Below are 25,435 nucleotides of genomic sequence, written 5' to 3'. Positions count from 1 at the left end.
GAGAAAAAAATGGAAAAAATGAAAAAAAAAATGATTATGTTCTAAAAGAATGCATAATTTGGGCCTCCCTGATCTTGGATGTCACAATATTTAAATACTGTGAAGGGAGGGAGAAATTAATTATATGGGGAATAATTATATTAATTGCATTTAACTAGTTTAATTTTGACTTAAGTTTCATTTAGTTAAGTTCAGCTTTTGACCTGGTACCATCCATTTTTTAAAGCATGATACTTGTTGGAGCATGGTTAAAAGTTTATTGGATTGTGGAGTCCTTGGTGCTCTTTGAGCTTCGTTATTTGCTTGCAGACATTTTATTACCCAATTAGGTAATATCATCAGTTTCTGGATTCCTTGTAAAATTCCATGGATGTGATGCGAAGATCACAAGATAAAAGCCCCATCTGGAAGTAACCCAAATGTACTAGTGCTGGCTATGTAAATCCAGCAGAATCAAATTCAAATGGTATTTCCTAGAATATCCTGTTGTAAGAAAAATCTTCATCAGGGTCCAGTCCAAGCTGGGAATAAACAAAATGGAGACTGCTTTAGAAAGAAGGTTGTGGTTTATTAAAGAGCAGAGCCAGCCAGCAATGTGACTCTGGGAAAGCTGACCACATGTTGCTGGGAGTGGTGGGTTTTTATACCTTCTGGGGCTCTTGTTTCCTGTTCCTTTTTGAGGCTTTGTATTTCCTGTGTTGAAGGAAAAGTCTTCATCATTGGTTCAGTCCAAGCCGGGAATAAACAACATGGCGGCTGCTTTAGAAAGAAGGTTGCAGTTTATTGAAGAGGAGAGCCAGACAGAAAGATGGCTCTGGAAGAAAAGAGAGAGAGAGCATATGTAGGGAGTGGGTTTTTATACCCTCTGGAGCTCTTGTTTGGAGTTGTTTCCTGTTCTTGTTTGAGGCTTTGTATTTCCTGTGTCATGTATTTTAACCTGAGTCTGAGTGTGCCCCTTTGGCATCTGTGGTTTAATCCTATTATGTCCTGTCTTAGAGTTTGGGTGGGGTATGCAGATTTTAGGTGTCTTTGTCTTCCTATGCTTCTAGCTGGGGGCCTCCAACCTTCCTGGATTATTTACATCTGCATTTCTACAGAGCTGGTTTCTGCTTGGGGGAGGGAGACTTGGGGATATTAAGAAAAAACTGGACATGCTTTTCTGCCTCTTTTTAATATTTCCTTCTCTTTGGGCTGACTTCCCACACCTGTGTCATGTACTTTGATCCGAGTCTGAGTGTGCCTTTTTGGTATTGGTGGGTTAATCCTATTATGTTTCCTGTCTTTAGAGTTTGGGTGGGGTATGTAGATTTTAGGGGTCTTCCTAATCGCATCAGCTTCTAGCTTCCTGGCTCCAACCTTTCTGAATGGATTATTAAATTTGCATTTCTAAAAGCTGGCCTCTGCCTAGGGGCTGGGGCTGATCTCTGGGGCTGGTTTCTGGTTTTTTTTTAAAAGATCTTCTCCATTATTCCTTTGGGGAAATATATTCTGCCTTTTTAATATTCCCCAAAATATTTCTTTGCCTGGATACTTCCCACAATCCATTTGCTGCTTTCCTCTTATCATTCTCTTATCTACCTTTGCTACTAGTTCTGGTCCTACAAGTTCTGGAATCAAAGAAAGTTGCATTCTGGCTGCTTCTATATATTGCAATAAGTCGTAGTTTACAAATCACAGTGTTTTGCTTTAAACAAAGTATTAAACCAGAACAAATAAACTTCCTTATGAGTTAGGCCAAGATGTGAACCCAGTAGTTTTGCATTTATGCTACCCATGAAGCTACTGTAAAAAGCTAACAATCTCACACACACAAACACTAGTATTTCTTTGTGTAATAAGGTTCATTTCAAACTAGGAATGGGACTCTTATTTAAAACTGGAATGACTACTATTTTTGGTTTTTTAGAAACTGGAATTTGGAACAAGGCATTTGGAATCTGAAGTAAAAATTATACAGCAAGGGGGCAGGGAAAGGAAAAAATGTGATAGGTATGCTTGATCATTAATTCTTTGGGATGGTTTAGGATATCGTGATCATATGATTCATCTGCAAAAATGTCAGGCATTACTCTGCAACACTATCTTTTTGAGTTGTCTACTCAAACTATCAAGTTAGTCCTCCTTCTAAGCATTTAGCCATAGCATAGCCACTCTTTTAGAAACTCAGTCAGGAAATAAACTGAGACAGAGCTCTGTGTAAATATGCATCTAACTCCCTTCGGTTGGAAATTGCCCCAAATGGTAGTAGTGAATTTTTATTCATTAAATGTATATGCTGTCCATTTCACTATCAGAGCAACTCTGTTATGGCTTAGAATGACACATGAATGGGGGAAACAGCTTTTGTTCAGTGCGTTTTTTCATTGTTGTCATTCATCATTGATTCCTTCCTTCGTGCAGGAGGAAATTACCCTTTTCTGATCCAGTCCATTTCTTCCAGAAGCAAACATGCTCCATAGCCTCCACTTCCCACCCTCTTTCATTCTCGGGTGATTGGCAGTGAACTCCAGTCTGGGGAAGGAGAATGAAGCAGGGCAGAAAGAGTTTCTCTTTCCATTGTTCCTCCTGCTGCACAGCTGACTCCACTCTCTAGTGTCTGAAATGCCATTTTGCTAGATCTCATTTCTGCCAGCCTGACAGATTGGGTTTGGGTGTAAGTTTGCACTTACAGCGCCTGGCTTGGCTCCTGCAGCAGATGCCTTGACATGTGATGGAATGAGGTAATGACCTGGATTGGACTGCCTCCAAAAATGTCAGCCGAAGGAAAGCTGCTGTGCCTCTGGAAAGTAATGTTCCATGTCTCTGCTCCCTGACATTTATCAGTGTTGCTTTACAGCAAGAAGGTAACAAAATTAGCTCATTCCCCTTCCTCCTAGAGGCATTGTTCCTTAATAGGAGCAGCACAAGCTAATAATAGGCTGTGTGTATGTTTCAGTCTGTGCAAGAAATTAGGGGGTAATTGAAAAGATACCCATTATCATGCTAGAGGCTTTGAGACATCATACCATTTCTTATAGTACTAGAAGCCCAACTCTGAAAGCAAGATACTTTATTTTTTTAAAATATATCATACGTGTACCTATCTCCCAAGACAGGATGGGGGTAGTTCATTCATTCATTCATTTTCATTCATTTATTAAATTTGTATACCGCCCTTCTCACGAAGGACTCAGGGCGGTGAACAGGGCACATATAAATAGAAAATACAAAAATTAAAAGAGAATTAAATAATCGCCCAGATAAAACAGTAACAATATAAAAACCCATTAAAAACCCTAACATCCCCCATCAGGCCAGGCCAGCTTGTTCAAATAAATGGGTCTTCAGACCGCGCCGGAAGGAGCGAAGGTCCGGTGCCGTCCGGAGCTCAACCGGCAGCTGGTTCCATAAAGCCGGAGCGCCCACAGAGAAGGCCCTCCCCCTGGGGGCTGCCAGCCGACATTCTCTGACCGGAGGCACCCTGAGGAGGCCCTCTCTGTGGGAACGCACAGGGCGGAAGGAAGTTGACGCCAGCAGCAGGTGGTCCCCGAGGTACTCCGGACCCATGCCATGTAGGGACTTAAAGACCATTACCAGAACCTTGAATCTCACCCGGAAGACAACTGGTAACCAATGCGGCTCGTGGAGCAAAGGTGTAACATGGGAGTACCGGGAAACTCCCAAGACAACTCTCACGGCCGCATTCTGTACCAGTTGGAGCCTCCGAGTGGTCTTCAATGTATCGATTACAATGTATCTTTACAATCTTCGATGTAAAGAGCATCGCAGTAGTCCAACCAAGAGGTCACGAGCGCATGAGTGACCGTACACAGGGCATCCCGGTCCAGATAAGGCCGCAACTGGCGCACGAGGCGAACCTGGGCGAAAGCCCCCCTAGTCACGGCTACTATATGGTCTTCCAGGGTAAGCCGTGAATCTAGGAGGACTCCCAAGTTGCGAGCCCTATCCACGGGGGGTAAAAACTCACCCCCCATAGAAAGAGGTGGAATATTTTGAATGTCCCGGGATGCCGGAATGCACAGCCACTCAGTCTTGTCAGGGTTGAGCTGAAGTCTGTTCCTCCCCATCCAGACCCGAACCGCCTCCAGGCAACGGGACATCACGTCGAGGGCATCACTGGGGTGGTTTGCGGTCGAAATAAAAAGCTGGGTATCATCGGCATACTGATGATACCCAACTCCAAAACCACGAATGATCTCACCCAGCGGTTTCATGTAGATGTTGAACAGGAGAGGCGAGAGGACCGACCCCTGAGGAACTCCACAAACGAGAGCCCTTGGGGTCGACCTCTGCCCCCCTGCCAACACCGACTGCGAGCGTCCCAGGAGATAGGAGGAGAACCACCGAAGAACTGTGCCTCCCACTCCCAATCCCCTGAGACGCCGCAGCAGGATACCATGGTCGATGGTATCGAAAGCCGCCAAGAGGTCTAATAGGACTAGGACAGAGGAATATCCCCTGTCCCGGGCCCTCCAGAGATCATTCACCAGAGCGACCAATGCCGTCTCCGTGCTGTACCCAGGCCTGAAACCCAATTGGGACGGGTCTAGATAATCCGCTTCATCCAGAACCAGGGGGAGCTGATGCACCACCACACTCTCAACAACCTTCGCAAGAAAGCGAAGGTTGGAGACCGGACGAAAGTTATTCAACACAGCTGGGTCCAGGGCAGGCTTCTTGAGGAGAGGTCTCACCACTGCCTCCTTCAAGACGGCGGGGAAATTACCCTCACTCAAAGAAGCAGATATAACCGCCTGGAACCAGCCTCGTGTCCCCTCCCGAGCTGCATAGACCAGCCAAGAGGGCACGGGTCCAATAAACATGTGGTGGAGCTCAACCTCCCCATAATCCTGTCCACTTCCTCAGGGGTCACAGAATCAAACTCCTCCCAGATAACATCGACAAGACCGCCCGTGTCCTGATCGTCGGACTGTGCCCAGTTGGAGTCCAAACCGGTCCAAATCCGAGCGATTTTATCCAACAGATGTTGACCAAACTCCTTGGCACGACCCTGCAAGGGTTCCTCCCTCACCTCCTGAACAGGGCGGCCGGGCGATTATCTGCGGACACGATGAGGGCAGAGAAGTAATTACACCTCGCCGCCCTCATCGCTGCGAGATAAGACCTAATGTAGGTTCTTAGTCGCAACCGGTCAGATTCGGATCGGCTGGACCTCCAACAGCTCTCTAGGCCCCGTTTCCAACGCTTCATCTCCCGGAGCTCCCGGAGGTTCTTAAGACATGAAGGACAGCAAGAAACAAGGGCAGCAAGAAACAAGTCTTATGATGGCTCCAAATCAGACCTGCTGGCAATCAAGCCCTGAAAAAGATGATTGGCAGTCCCTCTGACTGAAACATTGGGAGTCAAAACTATTGCAAGTCATCCAATATGTTCCGGTCTGCCTTTTGCTTGGAAACAAGCAGTTTAGCAGGCTACTGTGATGGGGGAGTAAACTGTCTGGGATAAAAGAGTAGAACCAATAGACTAATATTTTTTATTCTATTTGGGAGGAAGGCTGCTGCCTAGCAAGAACACAGAATATCAGATGGCTTGGATTTTTAGCTCATAGGGGTGTCTCTGAAATGACAGATCCCACTGGTTGTGTTTGCACAATACACTTATCCTGAATTGACTCAGTTATGTGGGCTCACATAGTAGACTGAACCATTCTTTAGCTCAGACCTGGGCATTTTACAGCCCCCAGGGCATATCCAGCCCGCGTGAGGTCAATTGGAAATTAGAAATCAAATGTAAATCAGTGTATGCCATACATGCAGTTGAACAGAATTAAGTTCTGCCTATTGGTTTGTGTTCTGTCCTAGCTTGGGCAGGACAGTTTGGCCCTCCACAACAATCCTAGTTTCTCATATGGCTCCTTGGGGAAATTAGTTGCTTATCCCTGGTTTAGCTATTTTGGCTGGATTCTCACAAAACACTGAATCACACGCTATACTATGCACATTTAGCTTAGAGTTCCCATTGCATAGGATTACAACCATAAGGCACAGCATTAACTCACTATATATATGAGTGATATGCTCCTATCATGTAATTATATTTCAACAGTTTTGAGATTAAGGGAAACAAACAAGGAATGATCTGTGGGAAGATAACAAGGTGTTGGGCCTTGCCTTTATTCATATACTTTGATTTTTCATAAGAATATTATGCTGTGAATGGGGTTTTTCAGTGTCAAGTGAAAATGCTCATTTTCTGCATAAGGTAAAACTTTATAAATAGACAAGAAGGGGAATTTGAACACATAATATGTGTCTCCTTTGCATTTGTAATTATTCATATATTTCACATTAATATTATAACATTATACTTTGGATCACCTTTCTGCAGCCAATGTTATTTTTTTTAAAAAACTTATCAAAATATGCTTTCTTGATAGTATGGATAGACTTGAGGGGAAAAAATTGTAATTAGCCAGAATGATTTGGAGAAACTGCCCCAGGAAGATACCAACATGCTGTGCAGACGTGTCCTTAGGGAGAGGTCCAAAAAGTCAATATGGTGTCTGTAGTCATGCATGTGTTGACACACATAAAGAAGAGAGAGCTTCAAACACATGGTTGTGATTGCCATTTTGACTTTTTTTGACCCTTTATGCTATGGAGTTGTACCTGCTTTAAAAAATTTAATGCCCTTTCTGACATGAAAGTAAAACTCAGTTTTTCTCTGATGAAAGAGCTTCAGATTTACCCTAATGTAGACTTGGCCTCTGATACTAGTGGGACTCCATCAAGTGTTTGTAGAACAACATTTCTGATCATTTGTGCTGCAGTTTTATTTCTCTAACACTACCATCTGCCATCTAAGTCACTTTATCATCTTGCAACATACTTGGCATACTTAAGGCAATGAGCCAGTTTTACAGATGACTCATGCATTTTTTCAGTGAAATTGTCAAAGATTTTGCAAATATGTCATGCGCCTTTAACCAAATATTTAATAAATATGGGCAAATCCAGAATGTTTTATTAGAAACCAGCAAATCTGACATGGAAAACTGACAGCCATTTCTTAGTGTCCCTTCCATGATTCCTTATATTAAAAAAAAACACCACCCCATGCTCCACCTCTTCATAGATTAGAAATGTAGATTTTCAGGGTATGCAATCATACATTTCCTAATGTGGAACAAAAAGCCATATGGTGTAGAAAACATGCCCCAAGCCAGTCACAGATCCTCAAAATATTATTGTCAGGTCCATGTCAAATCTGGTCATTGAGCATTTCAATTTGGTATTGTGTAAAATGTTGCCTAATCAAATTTGTGTATTTTGAATAAAGACTGTAATGGTTTGACATGACTGTGGATGCTTTTGGTGGATAATTGATTGGCAATTATCCACATTGATTAGAGGAGCAGATGGAACTCCATAACCTTGGCCTAGGGAGCAATCACTCTCTCTAGAGATCTATCTGTGTATAGGTGTCCCATTTCCCTCCCCTGTGCAATGATTGCATGTCAACAAGGAAGAGGTTTCAGAGAAGGGGCTACACTAGATGTCAGCAAGCACAGGAGCTTCATTCAAAGGTTGAGGAGCATAGAGAACCACAGCAAAACAGACCTGACAGAGGGTATATCTACACTGCCTAGTTGCCAAAGCAACCATTTTGAAGGGCAGAGATGGTCCGCGCTGTTATATATTCACCCTCACCCATTGCAACTATGACTTCTGGACACATTGTCTTGCTCTTCTCTCCCTTTCATCACCTTGCTAGCTCCTCTTTGTTTCAGCTGATGAAGTTCTTTGGGATAGACTGGTCTGGCAGTTTCATCAGGCCCCAGCTGAGTGAATGGTTAGCATTGTCCCTACTCTGTTCTAGAGCTACCTTTTCCAGGGATGCTGCCATAGCACAAGGGTTATAACACTTGCCTTATATAAGTAGGAGACTGATGGTTCACAAATTCAGTAGAATTTCCCCACCCCGAAATACACACAACACACTGTTTTCCTTTCCCTCAGCTACCTACTTTTCATGTTGTTGTTTTTGCAAATTCACCTGTGTGATATTTCATCCCTTTTCCCTGGTATTTTTTTAAATAATACTCCAGCACTGCATCATTTGAATTATGCAGACAATAAGACTACAGTAGTGTCTTTTTCTGTCTAATTTCTCTCTTCTGCTTCTTGTGGTAGAATCATTTCTGTAACAATGAGCCAAGGGGATCTGGAAAACATAATTTTTCTAAAATTACTTATGTTTATCAGGTACGCTGGGAAAATTATATTTTTCAAAACACCTGCTGCATAGTTAACTATTAAGAAGGATTTCAAGTACCAAGATAGAGAGAGGATTCTCCTCCTTTTGCTACTGGTATCTCAGTCTTCATCTCTTGGATCTCTTAAGGAAAACAAATTATTTTCATATTTCAAATGGCCACCGAAGACAATAGACTTGTTTTCTGTTTTGTTAGTAAAGCATTTAGTGTTTATTATTTCCATCTATTTGTAGAGATATTTTAGGGTTTTTTCCTCCTTATATCTTGAATTGTCCCAAAGGTGCCGTTTTCAAAAGCAACTGGACTTTCTTGCTTTTGCTTGAACATATTTTGCTTCTTTTCCAAGAAAATTCTTCTATTCTGAATGAATAGTGGAGAATGGAATGATTTATATCCTTTGCAGTCATCAGGTTGTTAGCACTCTTTCTGAGAGTCCTTGAGGCCACTTGGAGGTTTATCTGGGCCCTCAGGGTCACCTGAATCAGGGCTTTTCAACCTTTTCACCGATTGTACCACTTTTAGGATATGGCAATGGCACCACCTAGCAAGATGTCAAAAACTTGATGGCCAAAAAAAAGAAAAGAAAAACCTGCTCAAACTTGCAATTGCACTGAAATGACTTATGACCATTTTCCACACTTACGACCATTGCAGCATATCCAAGGTCATGTGATTTATATTTGGATGCTTGGCAACTGATTCATATTTATGATGGTCACAGTGTCCCAGGATCATGTCATCCCCCTTTGCAACCTTTTGACAAGCAAAGTCAATGGCAGGGGTGCTGGTGGCCAAGTAGTAAGGCAGGACTTCCCTCCCTCCCTCCCTCCCTCCCTCTTTCTCATGCCCACCTCCTTCTGAAGGAAGAATTTGAAAAAAAAAACCAACCCATATTTTCTCTCTTCCATATATTCATCAAACAAGGGGAAAGCCTCCAGAGACAGAAAAGACAAGCTGCTGAGTGAACTAGCGTAAAAAGGCACATTCCCCTTTAAGAATTAGCTACTGCTAGAAAGGAAAGTTAAGGAGTGCAGCAGGCACTTAAGGAAGAAAAAAAAATGTAGTAATTATTGGTTGCTGGCTAAGGCAGCCTCCCCAAATGGCTCCATTCATAAGTAAAGGAATGCTACAGGCAAAATCCATTCAGCAGAAAAATACTTCAAAGTCCCTTGCAGCAAAACTTACAGCTAACAATAGCAGAGCAATAGAAGCTAACGCGAGACATCAGCCATCAGCCAAATAGAAATTGCCAAACACTCCTTAAGAACACAAAGCCCACATTGCACAAATCCCAGAACTTCAAAGTCACAAAAGCACATAAGAATCCTTCCACTCTCCATCTCCCTCCCTCCCAGTCTCACCTCCATCTGATGCTGCCTTTCTTCATTCCTTTTGGAGGGCAACCCCTCCCCCCTGCATTTCTTGCCTGTTTGTTGCTGCCAGCACAGGTGGCTGCCACAGAAGTTGTAGATTGGCTCATGGCCGGCCTGCTTGGACTGCTTGATCTCCTCTCCCCCCCCCTTCTTTCCCTTTGGTGTAGCTAGAGCTGCCTCCACCTCCTCCCAAGGCTGCTTCTTTTTCTCTCTCTCCCTCTCCTGCCCAAACTGCCTCCTTTTATAGCCTCTCCTGTCTCCACCCCCCTCCTCCTCCTTTCTCATGGGGGAGGGTGAGCCAGAAGTGAGCCTGGGGACTCTCACAGTAACTCCTTGCCTGCACTGGCTCTTTCCCTCCCCCACTACACTTGGCTAGGCAGGGCTGCATACCACCTGCCATGTGCTAATGTACCACAACTGGTACACATACCACCGGTTGAAAAGCCCTGACCTGAATAGTGCAATAGTGCAACAACACAGGAGATAGGTGGTGTCGTATCCCTCCCCTCCATTGAGAGAGGGCTATTCAATCTTACTGTAGATGGCCCCTTTGACTCCTCTTTCAAACCAGTGGTCCTCTCTGTCCAGAATGTAGACTCTGCTGTCTTCAAAACGGTGACTTTTGTCTTTCAGATGCAGATGGTCTGTGGAATTTTGTCCTGATGGGTTTGTTCTCCAATACTGTGCTATGCATTTGTGAAGTGGTTGTCTTGTTTCTCCAATGTACAGATCTGCACATGTCTCACTGCATTGTACTGCATATATCACATTACTCAGTTTGTGTTTGAGTGTTTTATCCTCAGGGTGGGCAAGCTTCTTTCTCAGTGTTATTTTTCAGTTTAAAGTGTATATGCCTATTGTGTTGATTGAAAATTCTCCTGAGCTTTTCAGATATTTCAGATATTCCTGCAACATTGCTTTGTTTGTTGTTCTCTTCTTTTCCTACTATACAAAGCTCCTGCTGAGACTTTTTTTGATCTGATGAAGGCCCAGTTGGGATAGCCACAAGTTCTGAGGGTCTCCTTGATCTGTTTTAGTTCTTTTTCTTTTCCAACTTTGCTAGTAGGCAAACTTTCAGTTGGGTTCTGATCTCTCCCATTTTTGCTCCAGTGGGTGATGAGAATCAAAATATAAATACTGATCTCTCTGTGTGGATTTTTCTGGAAACTTCAGCGTTAAGCTTCTATCTTCTTTAATGTGTGCTGCACAGTCCAGGAAGGCCAGATTATTTTCCTTAATTTCTTCCTGAATGAACTTAAATGTATTTGTCCACAGAGTTGATATGTCTGGTGAAGGCTTCCAATTCCTCTGTTTTAATCTTGACCCAAGTATCATCCACATTCCTACACCAGTGAGTGGGTGGAATTCCTGTGAAGGAGTTTAAGGGTTTGGTTTCTTCTTCCATGTAGAGATTGGCCATGGGGGGGGAAATACAGGTGAACCCATGGCACAACCGTGTTTTCATCTGTAGAAACCTTTGTTTTATTTAAAATAGCTAATGGTCAGGCAGAGATCCAGCAAGGCACATATGTGCTCTGGGCTGAGATTGGTTCTGTTCAGGATAACATCTGTGTTATTGTATCAGATGAACACAGATGACTACAATGCCGCACCCAAGGAATACATAGAGAGCTGCCAACAAGGTCAATGAGGAACAGGAGACATTTAAAGAGATAGTGTGCAGGGAAAGTACCAGATATTTAGGAAAGCTCCTAGCTTGCACTTATGAATCAACAGAAATAGCAACCATTAGCAATATTTGGATGGGAAAAGCAGAAAAGCATACGAGTGTATGCAGGTGAGAAGATTGGGAATACTCGTAGCAGCTGAAGGATGAGGCATGTACATATATCCAGAAGTACTGTATGCATGCATACTCTCATGCAGATACAAAGGGAGCATAAATGAAGGAATTTTCAGCCCACAGCACTGACATTTGGTGAGAAAGTGAACATATAAATACTATTACTTCTCATGCTTCATTACCAGCACAGAATGTAAGATTTGGAATCTAACATGATTCCATGTCAGAAACTCTTGTAAATAATGTTTCTGGCAGATGAATTATACCAGTGCTTTTGTTCTTTTGAAATTACAGCGTTCTAATAAAAAGGGCTAAAAATGCACACGTCCTATAATGAAGAAGCGTTGAACTCTAAAAGCTCTGAAAATGAGCAAATAGATTTAATATTCAAAACATTAATGGATTTTATGTCTCTGAATATGGAATTTTTTGCCCAGAAATATAGTTTTCTACAAGTTAACCAGCCACCAGAAGTGCTAGAGAGTCAAATGATAATAACTCAGTGTTAGTCTTTCTTTTTCTGAAAATGAAACAGAGAGGAAAAAGAGAGAGGATTCACACATCATGTCAGTTGTTGTTCTTATCACATCTTGATGTTGGAATATGATATTGCATCGTTTGCTGAAATCCTTTTTTTGCATTATAAATAATAAAATACAAATAATAAAGACATAAATACCCAGTCTCTCTGTCTATCAGGTGGCAATCGTGTAGCGTGAAGAGCAAAGGAGTGCTAGACCTGTTTTCTATTTGGAGAGGAGACAACCAGAAAACTTCCAGGTGTGAGCAGTGGACTAGACTAGAGTAAACCTTTCAGAACTGCCACTGGCCTGTGGCCAAGTGCACACATGCCGTTATGTCCAATGTCCTTTAACTTGAAATGCTTACTGATCCGCTTGATGACTTGCGATAAAGGACACTGGACAGTACAGCTTGGGACTATGATGGTCTTTACTGTAGAATATGTAACCCTATGCCAGGCATATATTCACCCCCATTATTTTACCTTCCTTTTGTAGAAAATATAAAATTGCTTAAAGTTATAGTGGGTTTTAGGACAAGTACCATTAGATTAATGAACGATAGTAGTAACTCACTACCGTAGTAATAATTTACAGTGAGTTTTGCATGTCTCTGGATTTCTCAATATTATCTAATTAATGTGGGACTGAAGGATAATTAAATATATTATAACAACATGCCCCCTCAAAAATTAATATTTTAATTGCTAGAGCTCCCTGTGAGAAGCTGGGACAGGGAATAGAAAGTCAGGAAGTCAGAATGAGTCATCTGAAGGAGGAAATGAAAGGAAGAACACTTATGCCAGGGAAAGAGATTAAGTCCTATCCAACATTCAAACACAATTGGATTATTTTTGAATGCAAAGGACAGAACAGTTCTGAGGACATATTTTGCTTCATTGTCTTACTCCTATAAATAAAACCTAATGAGACTAAGCCTAATTTTCCTTATTCCAAGGTTTATTTATTTTACATCATATTAAAGGTATGTTAAACTTTGTTTTCACCTCTCTTTAAGACCTACCGCTAATAAAATGAACGGATACAACTCTGAGTTCAGATTATTGTAACCCAGATTTGGTAGTCCTCTAAGAGACTCCAACTTAAAAGCAGATGGAAATGGCTACACAGTGTCATATTGAGGATGATAATGATGCAGTAATTAAAGGTGAAACCCCCCAGCACTTCACTTTATACACTCATTTTTTTAAAAAAAAAAGTTTCTACAGAGATAGAGAAAACAAAGCATTAATTCTTTTCAGTATCCTTACTGATCTCTATAGTGGCAAGTATTTAAGATACCTTTAAATGTTCTGCAATATATTCCTGCTCTCCAGGATAATGTAGCATATTGGATAGAGTAATAGAGGCTGGCAACAAAAAAAAAAGCCTAATCAGTGATCTATCTACCTGGAATATGCTGTGGTAACCCAAGGCAGCTGGAATATCTAGCAGAATATTTAAAGGTGTTTGAATTATGCAAAACCCCAAATCATGTTTATGGGTGAATTCATACTGCATTCTAGTGAGAGGAAGTCACTTGTCACACACTGTGTTTTTTTTTAACTTCATAATGCAGCTTTTTTCATACTCATTTCATAGTGCAGTCGCCACGGCCTCCTATCCTTCATTTTAAAAAGTGTTGACTTTGGCATGGAAATAAAGTAGTATGCATTAAAAAGTGAAGAGTTTAGAAGGTTACATTCAAGTGCTTTCAGTTCACTTCCTGGAGCCAGCTGAGACTCAAAGCAACAGGATAGAAATGTACAAAATGCCCCCTTTGTCACTCTTGACAGGATGCCAAACCTGAAACAAGGGAAGCTCAATATATCAGAGGATTGGCTTCACATACCAAAATTGAGTCTAGTTACTATATATCTTCCAAATTATAGGGAAACAAAAGCTATGCTTAATTTTCCACAGACAAAAGTAGAAAAACCAACTGGTAAAGTCTGATCCAGACTGAAGCTTTTTCTGGTGTGGTAATTATTTATTTATTTATTTATTTATTTTATTTTATTTGTATACAAATTAAGCATTTGTATATCCTGTTCTTACTCGTCCCAGCTTCTGCCAACCTAGCAGTTTGAAAGCACATAAAAATGCAAGTAGAAAAATAGGGACCACTCCGGTGGGAAGGTAACAGCGTTCCGTGCGCCTTTGGCGTCTAGTCATGCCGGCCACATGACCACGGAGATGTCCTCGGACAAGCGCTGGCTCTTCGGCTTTGAAACGGAGATGAGCACCGGCCCCTAGAGTCGGAAACGACTAGCACGCATGTGCGGGGGAACCTTTACCTTTACCTTTTATATCCTGTTCTTACAGCACTTTAATGGGAGAATTTTATGGGCTTTTAAAAAGGTGGCTTTTTGTAAACCTTCCTTTCTCCCCATCCCACAGAGCTTCATCTCTCTGCATTTGGGACCTATGTTTTATAGTTAAATTCTTAACTAGATGGCAATGTCTAGTTGGCTTTGATGGGAGCCGAGTTGGATCAGGCCTAGTTAGCACTTGGGTGGCCGATAATCAGGAGATCCCACAGTGGAAGGATAGACAGACATATAAAAGAAATATATCCTGAAGGAAAACACTGGCAAACTATTTCTGTACAATTGTCCAGAAAATGACATGGGCAATTCCATGAGAGCCTAAGGAGTTGAGGTATCTTTTTCTTATTGTACGCAGTATGTTCTCTGCTCCTTGTATTGTCATATCAGTATTTAAGGTACTTGGGAAATTGTTTTCAATTGCTTATTCAGACTTGTGAAGAAATTGACTGACTTAGGTGTATATAATAGTTCTTCAGTGTTCCTATCCATTATTCAGCCCGCTGGGAGCTCATTAGAGGCCTCTGCTTCCAAAGAAAGTATCTTCTATTCAGTAATTTTATAACTAGAGGATGCTTTGCTTGGGTCACCCTGAAACCTCCTAGCCTAAAACTAAAATATAAAGGATTTTTATATGCTCCCCTGGAAATTAGGGGGTAGTCAGCTAATCTAGGTAAATCGGTAGAAAGTGTTACTAAAGTTAAGATTTTCAAGCACATCAAAAGACAAGTCATGCTGAAGAAGTGTTAACCTGACTTCCACACGAGTAAGGCCTGTTTTACTAATCTGTTAGCATATTTTTGAGACATCAGAAAAGCATGTGGAAAAATGTTTTTGATAGTCCTTCAGTGAAGGGTCAGGATGAAGTCAGCAGTTATGGCAAAATATGGAACAGTTTTTTTTGGAAAACAGACTAAGGAAAACATAATTAATTATTGCACAATTAATGAAAAGGCAATTTTATATTGCATTAATGGACATACAGATTCAAGATCAAGAGAGGACAATGTATTCTTCTCTGTTCTCTGTGGGCTAGCATATTAGAACATTGTGTCCAGTTCTGGACATTACATTATACAAAGCACACTTACATAATGAAATGTGTCCTGAGTAGAGCAACCAAGATTGGAAGGGGCTGGAAGGAAATACTTATGAAAAACTTTAGAAGAGATGGACATAAGATTATCGGGCAGACCTATAGCCATATGTGTTCAGACATGTTCTAAGTGACATGACAAAAACTGATTTAAATTACAAAGATATAGTCTTCAGCTGAATATTGTGGAAAATTTCAAATAATTGGTTTTCGACAATGGAATAGGCCACGGGTGTCAAACTCACTGCATCACGTGATGTGTTGCAATGTATCATGACTTTTTTTTGCATTGCCGGAGCTGGGGTGGGCACAGTCTCTGTATGAGGCAACCGGCCTGTGGGTGGGCAGTTTGACACCCCTGGAATAGGCTATCTTAAGTGCCTGCACTGGAGGTGCATAATTGGCTGGATGGCCAGCCATCTAGTATACATAGCAGTAGATTTCTGCACTAGGCAGGGAGTTGGGCATTTGGAGAAATGGGAATTCCAGAACATCTCATAATCATCATGTAAAACCTATATACAGTACAGATCAGGAAACCATAGTATGGACAGAACATGGTGAAAAAGACTGGGTCCAAGTTGTCAAAGGCATAAAACAAGGCTGTATCCCCTTACCTATTGATATGTTGAATATAAATTACAGGAAGATGGATTGGGAAAAGATGGGCATGGTTAGAAAATTGGAGGAAGAAACATCAATAACCTGCACTACGCTGATGACATTACTCTGTGAGCTGAAAATGCAAAAAATCTGCAAGCTCTAGTAATAAAAGTCAAAGAGTACAGTGAAAAAAATGGGACTAGAATTAGATATAAAGAAGACCAAACTAATGACTACAGTTACAAGAGCCAGCCTTAAAACTGGCAATGAAGATAATCAAATGGTAGACAGCTTTTGCCTTTTAAGATCAACCATTAACAGTAAAGGGGCAGACAGTCAAAAGTCTGCTGTAGACTAGCATTTGGGAAAGCAGCCACAAAAGACTTGGAAAAGATATTCAGATTCCTTATTATGTAGATTTACCTCTGCCAACCTATTGGCCACTGTGCCTTTCTCAAGATGTACTGTCATAGTTTACAGATTCTTCTTCTCTTGCTTGCTCTACTTCTATTTCCATCAATTCCTCTGGCCTTCCATCTTGGTAACGGCCAATCAAACTTCATCTTCTAGTATTAGAGGTTCTAGTAAATGGGGAATACCATCTAAGGCATCTTGGGTGTTAATATCTCTACTACAGATTTCAGCATACTCTTTCCATCTTTATCTTCCTTGAATTATTTGTTGGTATTTCTATTATGGTTCATCTCATAGCCAGCCAGATGATTAGACTGGATTTGGCATTTTTATTCAACTATCTTCCCAAGGACCTGGGATAGGCAGCTGTTGATGTTTGATGGTGTTAAAGATATCACCCATGAAATATGAATTGTTCCAAGAAACGCTACCTTTTGCAATTGACCAATGTTAATGTCAATGCTGATGGTGTTCAAGTGGTGCTCCAGTTATATTGGAATCGCACCCAAAGCACCTTTTATTGATATATTATAGGTACTACTTTTGCTTTCTTTTGCCACTGTCATTCTTTTTTCTATTTGCAAGTCTTTGTATTTTGTGATTTTCTCCAGTTCTTTCTCTTCCAATCTGCTCTCGCCAGGTACTGTCACATCCACTGTCTGGACATGTTGGTCTTGTTTTCACTTTTTATTTTGCACAGTTCAGGGCACTGCACGTAATGTACCCACTTTCCTCCACACATCAAGAACCTTCTGTCTATTGGCTTAAAATACAAAATTGGTTTACCATTGATTTTTGAGGCCTTCTGGGTTTCCATTCAAGTCATTGATGCCTTCAACATCTTCCTATATCACTGTGGCCTAATTCAGAGGTCTGCTTGCTCTTGCTGGACAGCTGGGATAACCTTCATTGACCTGCAACCATCCTACAAACCCCTCAGAATCCAAATGAACCCACACAGTCAAACAGAGACAGCACTGACCCTCAACCAACCCATGCAAGGCCCCTCCCTTCCACTGGCAGTTTACCTCCCAATGACCCTGACCTGATGTAACCTCCCCACCACAAGACCCCTCACAAGACTTACTGATGACTCACACCTGATCATCACAAGACCCTCACCTGACACACTCAAAGCCCTTATAAACAGAAGAACACTGACAATGACATCCCCTAAAGCCTGCTGAAGCTGTTACCTAGCCTGGTAATGAAATGTTCAAAAGCCAACCCACAAGCTCAGAGAACGAACCTTCACTCCCTTAACCTTCACACCTTGGGTAACCTTGCTTGGAGGACAAACTCTTGGTTTACAATCTGCTGTACTTCACTTAATCCTCCCCAAAACACAGTCCACTGAAGTAGCACAGCAGGGCTTGAGGAGGATTTGTGATTTAGTAAATGTACAGATCAGCCAATGTGGCTCATTGAATACAGGTAGTCCTCGACTTACAACAGTTCATTTAGTGACTGTTCAAAGTTACAACAGTACTAAAAAAGAGTGACTTATGACCGTTTTTCACACATATGACCATTGCAACATCCCTAAGGTCATGTGATAAAAAATCAGACACTTGGCAACTGACTCATATTTATGATGGTTGCAGTATTTGGGGGGTCATGTGATTCCCTTTTGTGACTTTCTGACAAGCAGAGTCAATGGGGAAGGCAGGTTCACTTAACAACCATGTCACTAATTTAACCTGCGGTGATTCACTTAACAACTGTGCCAAGAAAGGTCATAAAATACAGAGCCTTGGTGGAGCAGTGGGCTAATGCCTCCTTAAGTAACACCAGCTGCCTGCAATTAGTGCAGGTTCGCATCCCACCAGGCTCAAGGTTGACTCAGCCTTCCATCCTTCTGAGGTAGGTAAAATGAGGACCCAGATTGTTGGGGGCAATTAAGTTGACTTTGTAATAATGCCGCTTGGGGTGTGTGTGAAAGCCCTAATAAGCAGGCATATACATAGAATGAAGGCTACTGCTAAGTTTGTAAGCCGCCCTGAGTCTTCGGAGAAGGGCGGGATATAAATGGAATTAAAATAAAAAAATAAAATAAAACAAATGGGGCAAAATGTCTCATTTGGCAACAGAAATTTTGGGGTCAATGGTAGTCGTAAGTCGAGGACTACCTGTACATTATGATTAAAAGAAACCAGAGTCCAGTGCAGTTGTAAACCAATTACACACTCTGTCTGCAAACTCTGAACTCACTTGAAAGTTATTGTTTGTAAGAGAAACTTTAGGACTTCAGTGACTTTGTGATGTCTTTGGCTCCATTTCCTCCTAAGGGCAATATACTAATTGTTGCCACAGTAAATTGCTTTAGTAGAGAACACATGAATTGCCTCATGAAGCAAGATCAATGATCCTTCTATCACTTGCTCTCCAATAGCAGCCGATACTGAAGCAATAATCTTCCTTAATGAACCTAATTTGCCAGCGCTGTGCCAAGTGGATGTTCGATTTCAACATCAACTGATGCACCCCCAGAATACAAGTGAAAGTTATTGCATCTATTGTTTATCCTATTTAATTCATAACCACAGAATCCTAGTCAAACCCTGTGATTCTAAAAATGATCCATACTCAGAATGATGATGATGATAATAATAATAAGGAAATTAATCCAGTATATTCAAGTGAGGCAGGGAAGAAATTATCAAATGAACAGCATTGAAATAGTTCCTCCTGTGCAGGGGAGATGTAAACTATCCTGGGAAACCCACAAAGTGTAGAGCACAATTAAAGCCCAAAGGGGGGGGGGGAAATATGAAGTGAATAGAAGAACTGAGAAAAAAAAGATTTCAGTTGAAAGATAGAAAGACCAAGAACTCAAAATGTATTCCACATACCTATATACCAGTGACATGCAGATAAATTCTGCATTAATTTCACACCAATCTTCATTCAGTTTGATAAAAGACAACTTGTTTGAAACATTTCTTCAAAGAACAAGAGATTTGGGTGACATTTTTATGAGTAGAAAGCACTTACTGTCTTTTCATTAAGAGATAGTTTAGAGGGGTCACTGTGTCTTTCACATTTTTTTTCCTTCAGCCTTCTGTGGTTTCCCTGAATTTCCTTGCTCAATTCATCAATTCAGTTCAATTCATCAGGGAAGACATAATATATGCTCTGAAGGAATTTTTTCCTTGACCTTTTCTGATTGCTAGGTATAGCCAGCCAGAGAATATTCGAGGAGATGGCAAAGAAAACAATAGCATCACCTTCAATACAAAGGAAGTCCAAAATATCACCAATAATTCAAAAGAAATTAACAAGCAGTCTGAGAACAAGGTAAGAAGGCAAAAGACTCTAGGATCTGTAGCATTTACATATTAGTTAAGAGTTCTAATCCGTCTTACTCCAATGGCTGAAACTGGGTCGTAAAGAATGATAAAACCTGAAAGTGTGATGATGTCATCCTGTCAATGTTGTTATTTGTGTCCCTTGGCATCTAGGAAGCAAGGAAACAGCAATTGCTGAGATTGGCATCATATCATTGTGCAAATGACACGGTTATGTAATTGTGTCCATTATTTGATATAAGGATACAAATTACATCATTTGTGTAATGTTATGTTACACCTTTCATCATTTTTATGTCATCCTGGCTTGTAATTTATGCTGCGGGTACTGTCCTGTCAAAATACTAGGCACACCTTATTTTCCTTAGCCTCTATACCCAAATAAGACCATCTGCTGCCACTGGCTGAGGTGTTGATATGTTATGCAGTAAATGACAAATGGCTGTTAGCATTTGGACATCAGACATTTTGTTAACAGAACCAGAAATTAATGGTGCTTATGAAAATACAGGCAATTTGTAATGGGCAGTAGGAATAACCTTGAGGAATAAGAAGAAGAGTTGAACCAAGGCAACTGTCAGGAAAAAATAATCTCGGTCCCCGGCAAAAATGTAATTTGAGCAAGCACCTCAGACAGGACTCTCCTTAGTTCTCAAGAGAGAACCATTTGTTATTGGTATTGATAATAGTGAATCTAATCAGTCCTTTAAATAGTACATTTAATTTTGGGGAAACTTCCTTAGACCTTTCCCAGTCCTCTCATTCTATATTTGCCTTAATGAACCCTTTTGTATTCTCCCTGCATTCTAATTGGCGAACACTGGGGACCTACCAAGGCAGCCTAAAATTTTAGTGCTTATTATAATTAACTGTGATGGATGCACGAGCACACATGTTTCATTAGTTCGGTTAAGCTCGCCAACACACATACAGTCCTCATCCAGATTCATTTGTAATGTATTCTTCACCTTCCCAGGGTGGGGGTGGGGGAAATGGGATGTGATTATTGCTATAGCACATGCAGCTTCACTTTGAATAATTTGCCACGTTCAGGATTTATGTCACTCGGGGTTTCTGACTTGGCAAGAGCCCTTCCTCTAATGGATGTACATTAAGTGAGCCATGAAAGACAGGGGGTAAAAATAGGAAAGAGAGACATAGGATGGTTGGAGTGTTACTCCATGAGGAGCTAGCCCCTAAGCAAGTCAGACAGAGCTACCTCTTTCGTGAAGTCTGGTGGACCAGCTTTCTCCAGGTGACAGATTGTTGAAAACATCTGGTTTAGAACCTAAACTTGAAAAATATATTATTGTTTAGCAATGTGTTTAAGATGGCATAAACCTATACAGGGATTTGTTCCAACTAATGTGAAAGCCTGAGCGGCTGACTATTCAGAGTGAAAAAGCTCCCTGTTTGTCCTTAGTATTCAAGAATTGGAACAGAAGTGGAAGGTCTTAGTGGTTTTTGAAGAAAGACAAATCTCAGGAGAGTGTAGAAAGAGCTCTAGATTGGGCAAACGCTCAAGTTCATATAGTCCAAGCATTTCCTGTAATTTCAAGAGATGTTTTTAAAAAAATAAATAATGTTGGCCATAGCTCTTGGGAAAACAATTCCAGTGCCTTCAGACTAAGGGCAAGTCATGAGTACGTTGAAGCCTTTTCTCCCACTTCTTCGTTTATATATATAAAAAATCTATGTATTTTAATGAAATTTGCTTCAAAGTAACTGAATGCAGAATAAAAGCTTTCAGCAGCCAGTTATGTATCTGTGTCTGTATCTCCTGACATTTATTTTGGGAATTTCTTTGCATTAACACTTTGGTTACCAGACTGCTGTTGAATAAAAGATTGTTAGTTATCAAGAAAATTTGTTGTACTGTGAAAGGAAATCTCATTTATTTATTTACTTAAAACAGCAGATTTTCTTTTGTATCTTGGTTTTTCATTTCTAATATTTTCCAAGCATTGTCTAGAAGTCATTGTGTCAATCCTTTCTCCTTATATTTTCCAAGAATAACAACCAAGTGTTGGCACAATGACTTTCAGGTAATGCTGTCTGAAGCCCTGAATATGAGTATGAATATTTGTGTGTTCTGAGCTTTGGTTTGCCATTGTGTTAAGTTCTTCAGAACAGATCTGAAAATGAATTTGGCAAAAGATGTCACACACCCCTACATTGCCTGTGTTCAGTGAAGAAAAATGCTATGGCCATTGATCGCTTTTCTTCTTATTTAAATTATTTGGATTATACATTTCTATTGTCTCTCTTGTCATTCTGGGGTAATACCCATTACAGCATATTAGGATGCTGATGTTCTCTTGCTCTATTTTGTGATTTGATTAATATGTTAATATTGGTGTTTCCCCTTCATGGATTACTGCCTTGTCGTGGCGAAGGGGCTTGCGTAATTCAATGAAGCTATGAGCTATGCCGTGCAGGGCCACCCAAGACGGACAGGTCATAGCCGAGAGTTCTGACAAAACGTGATCCACTGGAGAAGGAAATGGCAAACCACTCCAGTATCTTTGCCATGAAAACCCTATGGACAGTACCAAAAGGCAAAACGATATGACGCTAGAAGATGAGCCCCTCAGGTCGGAAGGCGTCCAATATGCTACTGGGGAAGAGCAGAGGGCTAGTACTAGTAGCGCCAGAAAGAATGAAGCGACTGGGCCAAAGCCGAAAGGACGCTCAGCTGTGGATGTGTCTGGTGGTGAAAGGAAAGTCCGATGCTGTAAAGATTTTTTCTCCATAGGAACCTGGAATGTAAGATCCATGAATCAAGGAAAGCTGGACGTGGTCAAACAAGAGATGACAAGACTGAACATCGACATCTTAGGTATCAGCGAACTAAAATGGACAGGAATGGGTGAATTTAATTCAGATGACCATCAGGTATACTACTGCGGGCAAGAATCCCTCAGAAGAAATGGAGTAGCCTTCATAGTCAATAAAAGAGTAGGAAAAGCAATACTGGGATACAATCCTCAAAATGACAGAATGATCTCAGTTCGAATCCAAGGCAAACCATTCAATATCACAGTAGTCCAAGTCTATGCCCCAACCACCAGTGCTGAAGAGGATGAAATTGACCGGTTCTATGAAGCCCTACAGCACCTTATAGAACTAACACCCAAAAATGATGTCCTTATCATCATGGGGGATTGGAATGCTAAAGTAGGAAGCCAAAAGATAACCGGAATAACAGGCAAGTTTGGCCTTGGAGTACAAAATGAAGCAGGGCACAGGCTGATAGAATTTTGTCAAGAGAATACGATGGTCATAGCAAACACTCTTTTCCAACAACCCAAGAGACGGCTCTACACATGGACATCACCAGACGGTCATCACAGAAATCAGATTGACTATATGCTCTGCAGCCAAAGATGGAGAAGCTCTATACAGTCAGTAAAAACAAGACCAGGAGCTGACTGTGGCTCAGACCATGAGCTTCTCCTTGCAAAGTTTAAGCTTAAACTGAAGAAAGTAGGGAAAAGCACTAGGCCACTCAGGTATGAATTAAATCATATCCCTGTTGAATATACAGTAGAGGTGACAAATAGATTTAAGGAATTAGATCTGATAGACAGAGTGCCTGAAGAACTATGGACAGAGGTTCGCGACATTGTACAACAGGTAGCAACCAAAACCATCCCAAAGAAAAAGAAATGCAAGAAAGCAAAATGGCTGTCTGAGGAAGCTTTGCAAATAGCTAAGGAAAGGAGGGAAGCGAAAGGCAAGGGAGAAAAACATAGATATGCCCAATTGAATGCAGAATTCCAGAGAATAGCTAGAAGAGATAAGAATGCCTTCTTAAATGAACAGTGCAAAGAAATAGAAGAAAACAATAGAATAGGGAGGACCAGAGATCTCTTCAAGAAAATTGGAGAGATGAAGGGAATGTTTCATGCAAAAATGGGCATGATAAAGGACCAAAATGGCAGCGACCTAACAGAGGCAGAAGAGATTAAGAAGAGGTGGCAAAATTACACAGAAGAACTATACAAGAATGAGCTTAATGTCCCTGATAATCACAATGAGGTGGTCACTGACCTCGAGCCAGACATCCTAGAATGTGAAGTGAAGTGGGCCTTAGAAAAGCTGAGCAACAACAAAGCTAGTGGAGGTGACAGTATTCCAGCTGAGCTATTCAAAATCTTAAAAGACGGTGCAGTAAAAGTGCTACACTCAATTTGCCAGCAAATTTGGAAAACTCAACAGTGGCCACAGGATTGGAAAAGATCAGTTTACATTCCAATTCCAAAGAAAGGCAGTGCCAAAGAATGTTCAAACTATCGCACCATTGCACTCATTTCTCATGCTAGTAAAGTCATGCTTAAAATCCTACAAGCTAGACTTCAGCAGTATGTGGATCGAGAACTACCAGAAGTACAGGCAGGATTTCGAAGAGGCAGAGGAACTAGAGATCAAATTGCCAACATACGCTGGATCATGGAGAAAGCTAAGGAGTTCCAGAAAAACATCTACTTCTGCTTCATTGACTATGCTAAAGCCTTTGATTGTGTGGATCATAACAAACTGTGGCAAGTTCTTAAAGAGATGGGAGTACCAGACCATCTTATTTGTCTCTTGAGAAACCTATATGCGGGTCAAGAAGCAACAGTGAGAACTGGACACGGAACCACTGATTGGTTCAAAATTGGGAAAGGAGTCCGGCAAGGCTGTATACTGTCGCCCTGCCTATTTAACTTATATGCAGAGCACATCATGAGAAAGGCAGGGCTAGATGAATCAAAAGTTGGAATTAAGATTGCCGGAAGAAATATCAACAACCTAAGATACGCAGATGATACCACTCTAATGGCAGAAAGTGAAGAAGAACTAAAGAGCCTCTTGTTGCGGGTGAAGAAGGAGAGTGCAAAACTTGGGTTGAAACTTAACATTAAGAAAACCAAGATCATGGCATCTGGCCCTCTCAATTCCTGGCAAATAGATGGGGAAGAAATGGAGGTAGTGACAGATTTTATTTTCCTGGGCTCCAAGATCACTGCAGATGGGGACTGTAGCCAAGAAATTAAAAGACGCTTGCTCCTGGGGAGGAAAGCCATGGCAAATCTAGACAGCACACTAAAAAGCAGAGACATCACCCTGTCAACAAAAGTGCGTATAGTCAAGGCTATGGTCTTCCCAGTTGCAATGTATGGCAGTGAAAGTTGGACCATAAGAAAGGCTGAGCGCCAAAGAATTGAGGCCTTTGAACTATGGTGCTGGAGAAGACTCCTGCGAGTCCCTTGGATTGCAAGGCGATCAAACCGGTCAGTCCTAGAGGAGATCAATCCTGACTGCTCTTTAGAAGGCCAGATCCTGAAGCTAAAACTCAAATACTTTGGCCACCTAATGAGAAGGAAGGACTCACTGGAGAAAAGCCTAATGCTGGGAAAGATCGAGGGCAATAGAAGAAGGGGACGACAGAGAATGAGGTGGCTCAATGGAGTCACTGAAGCAGTAGGCGTGAGCTTAAATGGACTCCAGAAGATGGTAGAGGACAGGAAGGCCTGGAGGAATGTTGTCCATAGGGTCGCGATGGGTCGGACACGACTTCGCAGCTAACAACAACAAAAATTGGTGTTTAGCCAATTATAGTTATATGGCTCTTATAGTTATACCTAGTATTTATTTCCAAACTAATTTAACAGATGTTTCACATCTGTTAAGTTGGGTTAATTACAATGCTCTCCTTGATATCAGTAATTATTCCTGCAAATCATAGTTTGCAAAACTATCCATATTAC

The sequence above is a fragment of the Vipera berus genome (assembly GCF_964194415.1).
Source record: "Vipera berus genome assembly, chromosome: 2".
Classification (NCBI taxonomy): Eukaryota; Metazoa; Chordata; class Lepidosauria; order Squamata; family Viperidae; genus Vipera; species Vipera berus.
Note: the sequence above shows the minus strand (reverse complement) of the source record.